We start from the raw sequence: 11,696 nt of genomic DNA on the forward strand, positions 1-11,696 counted from the left end.
AAGTTAGGTTAGTCAGTCAATCAATCTGCAACAAGTTTGGCAAAGAGTGGATTGAAATATTATTATTATTATTATTATTGGTGTACTACCTTTATGATGTTGATGATATGGATTTGATGCTGAAGTTGTCGGGAGTTCGATCCGAAAGAAAAGTGCTAGTAGTGTTGTTGTAATGTTATGTTATTTAGGGTCCCCTCCATTAATAATATAAGTAGAAGCAACTCAAGTAGGACCTTAAGGTTAATCATTGTTACTTTTTTCGGCAGATGACCTATCACCTTTATTATGTGGTGATGTTAGTTTAGTTATTTGAGTGACAACCAAGCTGGTTCGGTTCCATACTCTTTTCATTCGCCCATACCACCTTTTTCGTTAGGATAAGTGCAAGTTTTAATAATGGCGACTGTTGGACAAGGGGGAAGTGGTGGCGGTGCTAGATTTAAGTCAATCAAGTCGTTGCCGGTGGATTATAGGTTTATGGAGAAGACTGAGAAGGGGACAGGTGGTGGGATTTCGGTTAGTATACCGGAGAATGGAAGTGGGAATATGGATCGGGATGTGGAAGATGAGTCGCCATATGGTTTAAGTTCAACTGTTGAGAGGCCTTCTGTGGATGATGAGGTTGAAGATGTTAATCCGTCGGTTTCTCTTCAAGGAACGGTTTTGGGGTCTTGGGGTAACAAGAGATGGGGCGATACTGCTTCTTATGTGGCTACAAAGGTAAATCTGGTATCCAAGTTCTTGATATATATTGCAAAAATGATCTTGTTCGATCTTGTAATTGTTTTTTTTCTTTTCTGACTTCATCTCCGAAACATGATTCGATAGGAAAGTTTTCATTTTGACACATATGTTTACTTGATCGTATCAAGCGGTCAATCCAAGAATTTGTAATAATGTAATATTGAAAAACATATAGATCCGTTGAAGCTTGCCTTGCTATTTTCTTGTTTCTGTTTTTTCATCTGCTTAATCTGTTCAAGCATCCAACACATCCACATCTTCAATCTTCACACACAGATATTATTTGAAGCCTATATTTGAAAAATGTTTAGAACATATATTAGAAACTTTATGTGGATTTCTATAGAATTTTTGAAAGCATGATGAACTATCACTTAAATCTCACATTACGATGCAGTTGTTTGATTGTTAGAGATGGAAATGATGATGTCAAGATGATGACAAATGAGATTGATTCTGTGTATTAAAGACAAGAAAGAATGAACAGATGATTTTGTGTCTGTTTGTTTCTATGTGTATGCCTGTAAAGTTGTATCAGTTAGTTTGTAAGCTGGAAAAAATGGCATGTGAACTGAATATGTGATCTGTGTGATAGCTTGATCTACGTGGCTGTTTTTCCTTTAGTTTTTTAGAATAAATATTGACTATGTGTGGGTAAAGTTGTGCCACACATATCTTAAAGTGCAAAATTGATAAATCAGTTTTCCTGATTTTTTGCTAGCAGATTATTGCTATGTTTCCTTGTAAGTTAATTGTTGCAAGTTGTTAAGCAACCTTTGTTTTAAGGAAGTTTAACAGGCACATTAGTGATAAGAGTCTTTATAAAATTTCGTTATGTAGATACATCTTCGAATCTATTTTCAATTTTCTATGCATGACAAGAAACAAGGAGTGATTTAAAAGCCAAACAAATGATTAATTGGTTGGCTGACATTTAACAAGACGACAATGTTTGTGTTTAACGTTTGCTGTAATATTTGATCACCCAAAAAACCCAAATGGGAAATCAAGGTGCAAGTTAGCAAGATTCAGTCACTACTTGATGAATACGTATCTTGTAACCCAATGTATGAAAAGGCTATGTAGTGCCCATAGGGATTATATCTGTTGTAATATTATTATTTACAAGTGAACTTTTCTTTCATTCAACTAGACTGGAAACACTAGCATCTACTTTACAGTAAATTAAAAAATATCAAATCTCACACAGTGAGAAAAGTCTCAATTTTCTGGATACATAATGAATATATAAACTGATATTGCATTTCAAGGAAGGAGCTACCTTATTCATAGGACAACATAACATTGTAATTCCATTAACTCGATGTGTTGTGAGTTTACTTTAAACTCTGCAAATTTATATTAGTACAACTTTATCGTATTGTTGGCTTTTGAGGTTAACCTATATACATATGCATATTGTCATGCATCTAATATTACTCATCTCGATGATTCAGAAGCTTCAATCATGGTTCCAAACATCTGATGGGAACTGGGAGCTGGCCAAGATTATATCTATTTCAGGATCCGAGTCACTCATATCATTCTCTGAAGAAAAAGTACGCGAACTCATTTATGTGTTACTTAATATTATTGGTGTTTCAAATAATCACAACTTTTTATTTGACCTCTCATTTTATTAGGTATTAAAGGTGAGTTCTGATAGCCTATTACCTGCAAACCCGGAAATCCTTGATGGAGTAGATGATCTTATGCAACTAAGTTATCTAAACGAACCATCAGTCTTGTACAATCTTCAATACAGATATGATAGAGACATGATCTATGTAAGTGTCAACCCATATTATAAAGCTTTTCTATGCATTCCAAAACTTGTTATCTTTATTGATGTTGTGTTCGCCTCATTCTCTGTTAACAGTCCAAAGCAGGACCGGTTTTGGTTGCCATCAATCCCTTCAAGAAAATCCCATTATACGGGAGTGAATATATTGAAGCCTATAAGAGTAAATCCATAGACAGTCCTCATGTATATGCTATTGCTGATACAGCTATCCGGGAAATGATTAGAGGTTTTTTTTTTAATGTTTCCCTTTTATACTTTTATGAAGCTTCTTTTGTCACTTTGGTCATCTGACTATGTAATTCTTGCCCTTTTGTTTCGTCTTGCAGATGAAGTAAACCAATCTATTGTGATAAGGTTAGTTCAAGAATCTCTATAGGAATGCTTATATGTTATCTACTACATATGAATATAATGCACTCATGTTATATATTATATTATATTGTCTAGTGGTGAAAGTGGAGCTGGGGAAAACTGAAACGGCAAAGATAGCAATGCAATATTTGGCTGCTTTGGGAGGTGGAAGTGGAATAGAATATGAAATACTGAAAACCAATCCGATTTTAGAGGCTTTTGGTAATGCAAAAACATCAAGAAATAACAATTCGAGTCGTTTTGTAAGTTCTTTTTCTTTATGTTGGATTTAAGGTTTTTTTTACGTAATTACGCTAGCTCTATTTTCCTATCTTCTAACAATAACATATATGAACATCAGGGAAAATTGATTGAAATTCACTTCAGTGAAACTGGAAAAATATCTGGTGCCAAGATCCAGACATGTAAGATCAATGTCAATTCTTTTCAAAATTTTGAATTAAAGTTTTTCTTTATTATTTACTTGACATTGGTGTCCTGTTATTTTCAACATTTTGCAGTTTTGCTTGAAAAGTCAAGAGTTGTTCAATGCACAGAGGGAGAACGGTCGTACCATTCATTTTATCAGCTTTGTGCAGGAGCTCCACCTTCTCTTAGAGGTAGTAATTTCTGAATGTTTAACAACTTAATAAAACTGTTAAGTATTAATCTTTCTTTATCTTTATTTTTCTGTTACAGAGAAATTAAACTTGAAGAGTGCAAATGAGTACAAGTATTTGCAACAAAGCACTTGTTTTTCAATCAATGGGGTCGATGATGCTGAAGAATTTCGTGTTGTAGTGGTACTGTATCTCTCGTTTCACCCTTTTTTTATTATAAAACGAATAGATAGATAATTATTATTAAGTTTTTACTTTTTTTCAGGAAGCACTGGATACTGTACATGTTAGCAAAGAGAATCAAGAAAATGCTTTTGCAATGCTTGCAGCAGTATTGTGGCTTGGAAATGTGACATTCTCTATAGTTGATAATGAAAACCATGTTGAACCTGTTATTGATGAAGGTAAATTTTAATTATTTATTATTTACATGATCAATTAATCATGCATTTTTATTAAGTTTACTATAATAATGTCAATAACAGCTTTGCTGAATGTGGCTAAGTTAATCGGTTGTGAGGCTGATGATCTAAAGCTTGCTTTATCTACCCGAAAAATGAAAGTTAATAATGATATCATTGTTCAAAAGCTAACACTAGCTCAGGTAAGTAAACAGTTACTCATTAATTTATCACAACAGTTTATGGGGTTAACTTTATTGTGATTATTTTTAAAACATAATTATTTCAGGCAATTGACACAAGAGATGCTTTGTCAAAATCAATATATTCTTGTTTGTTTGATTGGTTGGTGGAACAAATCAACAAATCACTTGCTGTAGGCAAACGTCGAACAGGAAGATCTATTAGCATTCTTGATATTTACGGGTTCGAATCATTTGATGTTAATAGTTTTGAGCAGTTTTGCATTAATTATGCAAATGAACGATTGCAGCAACATTTCAATCGCCATTTATTCAAGTTAGAACAAGAGGTAGTCCTTTTGACTAATAAACTTCATGAGTGGTGATTAATTGATTATATTTTGTGAGTATATTTATTAACAGTTTTTTCATGTTAAATAAATCTGGTGTCTTAGGAATACATTCAAGATGGCATTGATTGGGCTAAAGTGGAGTTTGAAGACAATCAAGATTGTCTTAATCTTTTTGAAAAGGTTTCCTGCTTATCTCATAACCTATCCTATCTTTCCTGTATTTATTGTTATTTTTGTTTCTAAAAGCAAAATTCCTCAAATTTTTGTTTTTTTCTTAAAATTTTGTTTAACAGAAACCATTGGGTCTACTGACTTTACTGGATGAAGAATCTACTTTCCCAAATGGCACAGATATGACGTTTGCAACAAAGCTAAAACAGCATTTAAAAACTAATTCTTGTTTTAGAGGAGAACGAGGAAAAGCGTTTACCGTTCATCATTATGCAGGAGAAGTAAGCACGCATACACACATCTTTCTTTAATACAATGATTATATTATTTGGTGTTAAGTTATTAATATAAATCGTTCTCGTTCAGGTTATTTATGATACAAGTGGATTTCTGGAGAAAAACCGTGACTTATTACATTTAGATTCCATCCAACTTTTATCCTCTTGCACATGTGAACTCCCACAAGCATTTGCGTCAAATTTGCTTTCTTCATCAGAAAAACCCGTTCCTGGACCGCTACATAAATCAGGTGGAGCAGATTCTCAGAAGCTTAGTGTTGTAACTAAGTTTAAGGTATGGTCATTCTAAAGGTCATACTCATACATTATTATTTTTAACATCTTTTAAAGGTTAATGTGCTTTATTTCATCTTATTCAGAGCCAACTTTTCCAATTAATGCAACGACTGGAAAGCACAACACCTCATTTCATACGCTGCATTAAACCTAATAATTCACAATCTCCTGGTATTTACCAACAAGGACTTGTGTTACAACAGCTGAGATGTTGTGGTGTCTTGGAAGTTGTTAGAATTTCAAGATCTGGATTTCCGACGAGAATGTCCCATCAGAAATTTGCAAGAAGGTATATTATTTTAGGGGCAATTACATATATCCCCCTTGAAAACTCGCATAATATCATATTTACCCAACCAAAAACTTAATATCATATGACTATTATACCCTTCTCCTTACACTTCATATTCTCATATTAATGCAAGTTAAGGGAAGAGGATAAATGCCATGAATATTAAAACGTTTTATATTTTGATTTCTCTTTCTTCTAATCCCTTTTTACAAATTATAAACTTTTCGCTTTTGGAAATTAGTCAAAGATAATATTTATTTACACACCAACGTCTTTCTTGCATTAGGTATGGTTTTCTTCTGCTAGAACATGTTGCAATGCAAGATCCACTAAGCGTATCAGTTGCCATTCTTCACCAGTTTGATATTCTTCCTGAAATGTATCAAATTGGTTACACAAAGTTGTTCTTTCGTACCGGACAGGTTAGACGAAAAAAATAATAACTTTTAAATTATTAAACTACAAACATGTTAACTTTTGTAAATATGTTTCAGATCGGTAAACTTGAGGATACACGAAACCGAACACTTAACGGTATATTACGTGTTCAAAGCTGCTTTCGAGGTCACAAAGCTCGTCGATATATGAAGGAGCTTAAAAGAGGAATTTTCACTCTTCAAGCATGTAAGTTAATTTAATTTGTTTTATGTGAAATGTATATGGAGATTTTACAAATTACAATATTCTTCTACAGTTGCTCGCGGTCAAAAAACTAGAAAGGAGTTTGCAATATTGCTACATAGAAACAGGGCAGCTGTGCTTATACAAAAGCATATTAAAGCGAAAATAAGCAAGAAAAGATTCGATGATGTTCATGGCGCGACAATTACGTTACAAGCTGGTATTATGTTATGAAAAGTTTAAATAAATAATGTCATTTTAGTCTTTATTTTATCTTACTAAAAACGTCTTTTCAGTTATACGTGGCTGGCTGGTTAGAAGATGCTCAGGGGACATTGCTTTACTTCAATTTGGTTCTGGAAAGGTAATTTTATATATTATTATTTTTTTTATCAACTATATTAAGGTGCTAAATAACAAACAGTTTATGTTAATTAATCTGGTATATATGATGGGTAGATTAATAATATTTGCTTTTAAATGTACACAATTATGTAATTATGCATCATTTTGTTTAAAATCTATTTATTAGGTGTGTTTGGATATGAGTTTTAGAATTTGATTATCTGTTCAAATAAGTCCTTGACTTCTGCCAAATTTACAAATAAGTCCCTGGACTTTACTTTTACATGATTATCCCTACACTTTCATAATTACCTATTTACAATTTCTTTTAATCTAATTTCAGAGACTTATATTTTTATATTTACAATCATCATAAAATCATTTTTGGCCATTTTATCACTATCTTTTTAAATAATCAGAATTTTCCAAGTGTCCAAATTGATGCGTTAGTGTATTATTTAAGAAATCGTATTTTTTTACAAGCAGGGTAATGTGTCGGATGAAGTGATGGTAAAATCATCATATCTTGCTGAACTACAAAGAAGAATCTTAAAAGCCGAAGCCGGTTTAAGAGAAAAAGAAGAAGAAAACGATATCCTCCACCAACGTCTCCAACAATACGAAAACCGTTGGTCAGAATACGAGCTTAAAATGAAGTCAATGGAAGAAGTATGGCAAAAACAAATGCGCTCGTTACAATCAAGTCTTTCAATAGCCAAAAAGAGTCTTTCATATGATGATTCAGAAAGAAACTCAGACGCATCAATCAACACGGCAAATGACGAAACTGCCCCTAGTTGGGATGCTTCTGCAACAAACGGTGGTGGTAGAAGAAACGGGCATGAAAATACGAGACCGATGAGTGCTGGTTTGAGTGTGATTAGTCGGTTAGCTGAAGAGTTTGAACAAAGAAGTCAAGTGTTTGGAGATGATGCGAAGTTTTTGGTGGAAGTGAAGTCGGGTCAAGTCGAGGCTAATTTGAACCCGGATCATGAACTGAGGCGGTTGAAGCAAATGTTTGAAGGTTGGAAGAAGGATTATACCGCGAGGTTGAGGGAGACAAAGGTAATTTTGAACAAACTTGGGCATGAAGAGGGTGATGGTGATAAAGGTAAAAAGAAATGGTGGGGAAGGCTTAATAGCTCGCGGGTTAATTGAGTTTTACGTGGTTTTTAAATTTTAATACGCGATGTATAGCAAGTGTTTTAAAGGTTCGGATGTCGATCGTTTGGTTTGTTGTTTATACTTATATTTTGTTGTGGATTTGGGTGTTTGACGATCATCAATATGTCGATGCATCGCTTCTGGTGAGCAAACGAAAACACTAATTATTCTTCATTTGAATTGAAGATGTTTTTTTAATCACTGTATTGGTTTTTATGAATCTCAACTATTATTTTTTGGTTGTTTCCGGTTTCAACTAATGAATTGGTTGATAATGATCCCACTTTTTATTAGTATTTGTTCCCAAAGGACTGCGACTAGAGGTAGGGATGATCATTCAAACCGGTTCCTGGAACCGAACCGGTGAACCCGAACCGGAAACGAACCGGTTCCTACCCGTTTTTGGTAGGAACCGGACCCTATCTGATTCAACCCGATGATCCGGGACCGGTTCTTGAATTTTTGAGTTGGGCCGGGTAGGAACGGGAACCGAACCGGAACCGGTTCTGGAACCGAACCGGTTCTGGAACCGAACCGGTTGGAACCGGTTAGGAACCGGTTCTAGCCGTTATAACCATTCTAGCCGTTGGAACCTGGTTTTATGGCCGTTTTTTGACCGTTGGGGTCAAAAATGGCCTTTTTTTTGGCTCCCCCAATCACCCCACTACTAGTATAAATAGGTATTTGGTGTCATGGGTTCATCACAACACTCAAAAAACAAAAAAAATACAAAAAAAACGCTATTACAACGTTTTGAGTTCTCTAATCTCTTGTTTTCTCTTCTTCTATATTCATATTTGTTGTTATGGCTGCCTCACAATCATCGGTTGGTCAAGGTTCCATCGCCGAACCAAGTTTCGTTCGTATTGTACCTCATAATCGTAATCAAGAGATTTGGTGCAATTGGGATTTGGTTGAATTGAGTGACCATTCAATGAAGGCTCGGTGCAAGTTTTGTGGGATTTATTTAAACCCAATTTCGAATTCAAATTTGAAGAAACACATCGAAAAACCGTATTGCAAAGCGTTGAAAAAGAACGTCGATTCGCAACAAACGCAAATGGATAGTGAAGGCGGAATATTTACATACCAAATTGATCGAGTTCAAGATCGTATGGCGAAGTTTGTGATTCAAGAAGCTTTGCCGTTTAGCCACTTCGACAACCCTCGCTTAACCGCCATGATTCGAGATACGCTTCAACCATAATACACTCACGTAAGTCGTCATACTCTTAAACGTTATTGTTTAAAATTGTGGAAGAAGGCCAAAGAGGTACTAATTGCATATTTTGAAAATATAAATACGGGAATAAACTTAACTAGTGATGTTTGGTCGGCTCCACATGGTCTACCCGAATCTTATCTTTGTGTCACCGCTCATTGGGTAGACCCGTCATCGTGGGAAATGATGAAACGCACCATTGCTTTCGAACTCTTTGAGTATCCACATACGGGAGATAATTTGTTTGAAATTTTAGATTATGTTATAAAAACTTATAAACTAGAAAATAAAATATTTTCAATGGCATTTGATAACTCGTCGAATAATACATCGGTGGTTGATAAATTAAAATTAAAATATACGCCGATTTGCAATGGTGTATTTTTTCACTCAAGGTGTGTTGCACATATCATTAATTTAATCGTGCAAGACGGACTTGCTTCGGATGAGGTTACATCGGTTATAAACGATTTTAGAAAAATGTTACATGAAGTTTTTAAGAAAAGTAAAAAAAGACAAATGGAATATAGAAAATTTTGTAAAGATACGGGAAGAAAAGCTTTGGGAGCTAATTGGGATGTACCTCATCGATGGAATTCCACTTGCATAATGTTACAAAGTGCTTTGAAACAAAGAGAAACTTTACAAATGTTTCATTCTAGTCTTGCCGAGGATGATTTGGCAATCCCCTTTTCAAATGAGAAATGGGAAATTATCAATGACTTATCGACTTTTCTTGAAGTTTTTAAAACATCAACTACGAAACTGTCGGGAACGTATTATCCGACAAGTCCCTTGGTTCTTTCGGAGTTATTTTTAATCGTTAACAATCTTAAAGAATTTGAAAATAAAAGTCCAATGTTTTCAAACATCATATTACCAATGAAGTTTAAATTAAAAAAATACTTTCTTGAATTGCCACCGATTTTTACTTGCGCCGCCGCTTTAAACCCAATGTTAAATGTTACGGGGGTTGAATGTGTCATAGACGAAATTTTTTTAGGCTTAGATATGCATGAAGTTGACCCAAACTTTTCAACAGAGGCAAAAAATTATTTTAACTTGAATTTTAAATTTATGTATGACTTTTATTTAAATAAATATGGGTCAAACATACACATGCCTACGCCGGGGGGGTCTTCATCAAGTTCAAGTGCTACTAGAGTACGAGATCCCATGATTAGCCTTATGAACACCGTTCGCAACGTAACGGCTAAAAAACAAAGGGGTAACACCCCTTCAAGCGAACTAGGAAGGTATAGTGCATATGATTACTCTACCGGTTTATCCGAAGAGGAATATGGCACTTTTGATGTTTTGGCTTGGTGGAAGGTAAAGGAAACCCAGTTTCCGATTCTTGCCACCATGGCCCGTGATTTACTAACCGTCCAAGCTTCTACGGTAGCTTCGGAATCTGCTTTTTCTCTTAGTGGCAGGGTAATATCGGTGAGAAGAACAAGACTAAATTCGGAGTCGGTGGAGATGTGCATTTGCTTAAAGGATCACTTGGACTCAATCGATCGTATTCAACACGTAACCACTCTCGAAGATGAAACACCACTTGATGTTCGAGTGCACGACGAACAAGAAGGCATTTCTACAAGTAATTCCGAGGAAGAAGTCGCCGCTCAATAATTACGACGAACAAGAAGGCTTTTCTAGAAATAATATGTCACAACTTTATATTTACAAGTTTAATGTTTTGTTAGTTTGTTTTTGAAGATTTTAAAACATGTAACCTTTTTTTTTTTGAACTTCTTAAAGTAAATAAAATGAATTTTATGTTAATTGTTTTGTTTATTTTTCATGCTATACAAATACGAATCGTAGTTTAGAATCCAAATCGCAAACGAAAAACGAAAAAAAAAAAAAATTTTTACACTGTAACCGGTTCGGTTGGAACCGGTTACAGTGTAGGAACCGGTTCCATAGGTTAGGGGTCCGAGGGTGGGAGAACCGGTTCGGTTCCCTAACCGGTTCGACCCCGGAACCGGTTTAAAAGGGGATTTTGATTATAGGAACCGGTTAGAAACCGGTTCCGGTTCCTAATCCCAAACCGTTTTGAACATCTCTAACTAGAGGTGCACAAACCTGGTACCTTCCGGAACCGGGTAGGAACCAGTTCCATGTATGGTTGGGTATTTGACCTGGTTTTGTGGGTTTTTTTTTCGGTTTCGAGTAGAGTAGGGGTTTGACCGGCTATTTTCGGTCCCAATTCCGGGTACACTTCCTGGGAGAAATCCGATACCAGGTCGTAGAGGTGCACAAACAGGGTATTCTCAGGAACGGGAACCGTGTATGGTCAACAAAAGTCAAAACCTGGTCCGGTTTGGAATTCCGGATATAGTCTGGTATTTGACCGGGTTTTGACTGGTTCCATCGGGTTTTTTCCAGGTTTCGGGTAGGGTAGGGTCGGGTTTTGACCGGGTATTGGCAGAACCGTTTCCACCAGGTCCGAGTCGGTTTCGGTTCCGGGTACAGTTCCAGGGGAAACCCAAAGTCCGGTCCGTACTCGCGGGCCGGGTTCGGTTTCGGGTAGGAACCGGTTCTTTTGTGCACCTCTACCAGGTCGTACCCACTGGTCGGGTACAGGTACTCGGGTAGGAACTGGTTCCGAGTTGGGTCCGGAACTGGGTATTTTGTGCACCTCTATCCGTAACTATCCGGAACCGGGCATTTTGCAGGTTCTCAGAATAACGCTTTTGGCCCGAAAACTCATTTTTTTTTCCGCAAGACTCACATATTCATGCATGTGACATACGACAAGAGATATTATGTTAGAACAAAAATCCAAATGGAGTTTTGTGACTTCACAAAACATTTGTCGAAACACCAAACATTTGTTAAGACA

At 35.7% G+C, this 11,696-nt stretch overlaps 1 pseudogene across 1 annotated transcript; it reads left to right on the forward strand.

Moving 5' to 3' along the window:
- The first annotated feature begins 74 nt into the window (after positions 1–74).
- LOC143590274 (myosin-1-like) lies at positions 75–7,827 on the forward strand (annotated as a pseudogene). The gene is made up of 21 exons (XR_013145448.1): positions 75–720; positions 2,202–2,303; positions 2,388–2,531; positions 2,624–2,774; positions 2,875–2,902; positions 2,996–3,162; positions 3,261–3,324; positions 3,421–3,519; positions 3,599–3,702; positions 3,785–3,923; positions 4,005–4,123; positions 4,210–4,452; positions 4,558–4,635; positions 4,749–4,907; positions 4,993–5,199; positions 5,285–5,490; positions 5,780–5,915; positions 5,988–6,117; positions 6,188–6,334; positions 6,411–6,478; positions 6,946–7,827. The product of XR_013145448.1 is annotated as a myosin-1-like (transcript).
- Positions 7,828–11,696: the final 3,869 nt, after the last annotated feature.

This window comes from Bidens hawaiensis, unplaced genomic scaffold, assembly GCF_021521415.1.
Source record: "Bidens hawaiensis isolate Kalapana, Puna unplaced genomic scaffold, B.hawaiensis_p1.1 tig00038378_1, whole genome shotgun sequence".
NCBI lineage: Eukaryota > Viridiplantae > Streptophyta > Magnoliopsida > Asterales > Asteraceae > Bidens > Bidens hawaiensis.